The sequence below is a fragment of the Meleagris gallopavo genome, chromosome 4 (assembly GCF_000146605.3).
Source record: "Meleagris gallopavo isolate NT-WF06-2002-E0010 breed Aviagen turkey brand Nicholas breeding stock chromosome 4, Turkey_5.1, whole genome shotgun sequence".
Classification (NCBI taxonomy): domain Eukaryota; kingdom Metazoa; phylum Chordata; class Aves; order Galliformes; family Phasianidae; genus Meleagris; species Meleagris gallopavo.
Genome location: NC_015014.2, coordinates 17074911 through 17078467, shown reverse-complemented (window position 1 = coordinate 17078467; position 3557 = coordinate 17074911). Strand labels below are relative to the sequence as shown.

The window sequence follows — 3557 nt, the reverse complement described above, 5'->3', positions numbered from 1 at the left end:
CGGGAGCTGCGGCAGCGGAGCCACCCGCCCCGCCGGGCACCGAGGGAGGGAGGAAGGGAGGGAGAGTCCCGGTGGCGGGGGCAGCTCCGCCGCGGGCGGGGGCCGCCTGTGTGTTTCGGAGGAGCGTTGCGCGGCTTGGTTGTTGGTTCGTGCTGAAATCTTCCTGCCTGCTGTGGGCGCCTCCTGATGCAGCAGGCGTGTGTCAAGGGTTTGCTGCGAAACGAGTGGAAGAATAACTATTCCTTAGAGGAAAACTTGTAGGGAACAGAAACAGCCTCTAGAGCGAATAAAGCTTCGTAGGGATCAGATTCTACCATAATTCAGTGCAATGCAGCTTCCAGTAGTGCAGTTAAGAGGCATAAGAAATAAGGTGATGTATCCACTTCTCCTTTAAAAGGCAGTGGGCGCTCCTGCTCTAGCTTCCCACCCAAAATCACTTCCCGGAGCACTGCAGGAGGAGGGAGAGGAGCACGCAGCTGTGGCTTTCCCAGAAATGGACACTGTGCCATCTGCCTTCCATCACAGCCTCTGTATTTCACAGAAGGAAGGTAAGTCCCAAAGATGCAGGACCTCTGCCTGTCTCATAGCCACAGCCACGCTGTTAGCAACACTCGCACTTATTAAGTCCTGAATTGGCTCCCACTCCTCCAGCATTTCCCAGTCACGGGGCAGCTGGCCGTAGTCATCTGGATTCAAGTTATGCCTTCCCTAGTGGAGAGCAGGTAATCTATCAGATGGATTCCCTGCTAAAATTGCTGGGGACAATGTTACAATGTACTTTTTTCACCCATGAAAGGTTATGAGGTCAACTTTCATTAATTACCTGGGGAACTAGAACTCTTGTGGTTCCTCTTATTCAGTAAACAAAACCCACTGTTTGGTCAACAACTTTTAATTTGGATTCCCATACCTAAGTGGTGATTTCACTCAGTTTCATCCTCATCTCTCCAAAAACAAAGCAACAGAATAAATATTAGAACCCTTTTTTTTTTGAAGACTAATTGAACTATAGCAATAGAATTCTCTCCCTTGAAAAATCTTCCATAGGAATTCCCTTATGAAAGCATAAACTCTCCCTTACACCATAAAATACTGTCTTTGGTGGGGAATGGCTGTCATGACAACTCCTACAAGCGGGTATCTCCTCCCAAAATGCATTAAACATTTTTCATAGCTTCTTGTATCAGTGTTAAGGAGCCCTTGTTCTTGCCTCACCTCATGTAGTGCAACTGCTCTGTGAATTATGTTTTGTCTTGAGGATATCCTGATGCATGTACTCCAATGTAAGTCAACTGGTCCACTGTCCCCAAATCAGAGATTCAGAAGAAAAACAAAACAAAAAATCACCAAGATAAATACACAAGAGAAGTTAAACAAAGCCATTTTACCATTTCTACATGTCACAGACATGAAGCCTTTTTATTAATAAAGACCATGCTGTTTTTATACCAACACTGAAACCATGCAAAGTCAAAAGAAAGGTGAGAACATTTAAGGGATTGCAGAGACCACATCTGAGTTATTACGTACAAAATGCATGATTTTTTTTTTAATGTAAATTTGCTTTGCCACTGCAACAGATGTAAAGATTTTTGCAAGCCCAGGGACCCCAGACCTTATAGATTAAGCACTGATTCCTGCAGAATTTTTCTTTTAGCTTAATTCAATGCTGCAGTTTTTGTTTTGCTAGAAACCTACCCCGGAATGTACAAAATGACACTACTTGTTCATACAGGTTTTCTAGATACTCAATGTGGATTCTTTTCTTTTTCCTTTCTTTTTCCTTTCTTTTTCCTTTCTTTTTCCTTTCTTTTTTCCCTTTCTTTTTCCCTTTCTTTTTTCCTTTCTTTTTCCTTTCTTTTTCCTTTCTTTTCACAAACTATTTTACCTTTAGAAATCAGAAACTGCTTACTAGCAATAATATATTTAAAACACTCCCATGAGCAGTGACTCCGCCTCTGAAGTGCAGCATGGGAATGCAGTGGGTGTGCTGCTGGCTCAAGGCACAATACTGTATCATAATTACAAATCCCTGAGACAAGCAGAGGTGTATCTTCCCATGCCAAAATCCCAAGGAAATGGGAAAAAGAAAGGGCAGATAAGGCCCACATTTGGAAATGTTTTTAAACGTGCTTACCCCACAGCGCTGTCATGTCCTTATTCTTTTTCCTCTTACACATTCTATTATTTCTCTATCTCCTCACTCCTTTCATTATTTTTTTTTACTATTTAATCTGCCATTGTCAAGAATCTTTCCCACTTTAAATGACAGTGATTACGGAAGCTCAGTCTAATTACTCTGCTTATGTGCTCCACAGTTTTCTTACCTGCACTGTAAACTCTTGTGGCAGATTTTTCCTTTTTCTGTTCTTGTATAGAACCTACTACAACTAGGATCCCAGCTCTGGTATGCTTCTGGCACCAACAATATAAATAAGGGGAAAATGATAGGCAGACCTGTTCTGCAAAATATAGCAGGTGCCACTTCACATGCTGAGGCCTCACTGACAGTCACTTAGGTAAAAATAAAAGGCAAATTGGTAACCAGAGAAGATGTCCTTCTATGTGAAGTTTCACTCCTCACTCCTGATGGCAGGCAAAACAGGTCTGAACAAACAACGTTGGGATCTGCAGAAGAGAAGCACATCAGAATGTTACCAGCAGGATCTCTTTGGAAATGTCAGTCTACAAGGGATATGGAGGGGAGATTAATCAGGGAGAAGTGAGTTGTCAGGGTCTGGAGAAGCCCAACCACAGATGGACAAAGCTAAGCAAGAAATCATGGAGTCAGCTATAAAAAGTTGACACCTCTTGTGCTGCCTCCATCACCCACATATACTGCAGGCTCCCTGAGATTTTCTCATGATGAAAAAGGCAAGCTTCATGCTCCCAGAAGGCTGGTTCAGGGCTTCTCCTGTTGATTTCCATGTGGTAAAATTATTTGAGAAACCTTGTTTTGAAATTAATTGTGAATGGAAGATTCCTGTCCAGTGCACTGAGAGAATCTTTAAGACCAAAAAGACACTTACTTAGGTAATCATTGTGGCTTCTTCAGCTCTGTGCAACAGCAGTTACTTGGCTCCTAGGTGTCTATAAAAGGAAGGAAAGAACTTGTCAAAGAAGGACGTAAAGAATCATGTAGGCTGATATATTTGGTATCAGCCAAATAGATCCCAGAAATCCTTACTCCAACTCTTGTCCTTTAATAACTGTTAAACCACTCTTTAGTGAATGTTTTATGTTAGCCACAACAGAGAGTGGAAACAGCAGGCAGGAGGAGTAGTGTAACTTGTTTTTCTCTGTCTCCATCCGTGTCACTTCATGGATTTCTGTTCTTTTCCACCCAAGATAGGAATCACAATTCTCCTTATTTCAGAATTAGGTGATGTAATCATCCATCACTGTTGACAAACTTGTTCACAGCAGGTCTAACTGGATCCAGCTGTGACCTGGAGGCAGTGTTAAAACAGGCATTCCAGAACCAAGTGTTGTTTCATCTCAACAGTGCAAATGTAAATGTAACTAGAAAAGTGTTCAACTCAATAAATACTCTACTT

General features: G+C 42.3%; 1 long non-coding RNA gene across 1 annotated transcript; it reads right to left on the bottom strand.

The window, feature by feature from the left end:
* Window positions 1-93: 93 nt before the first annotated feature.
* LOC109367212 lies at window positions 94-3131 on the bottom strand. Its single transcript, XR_004159508.1, has 4 exons — window positions 3030-3131; window positions 2328-2628; window positions 1216-1300; window positions 94-213 (listed from the first exon to the last, which is right to left on the bottom strand). It is a non-coding gene; the product is annotated as an uncharacterized LOC109367212 (long non-coding RNA).
* Window positions 3132-3557: the final 426 nt, after the last annotated feature.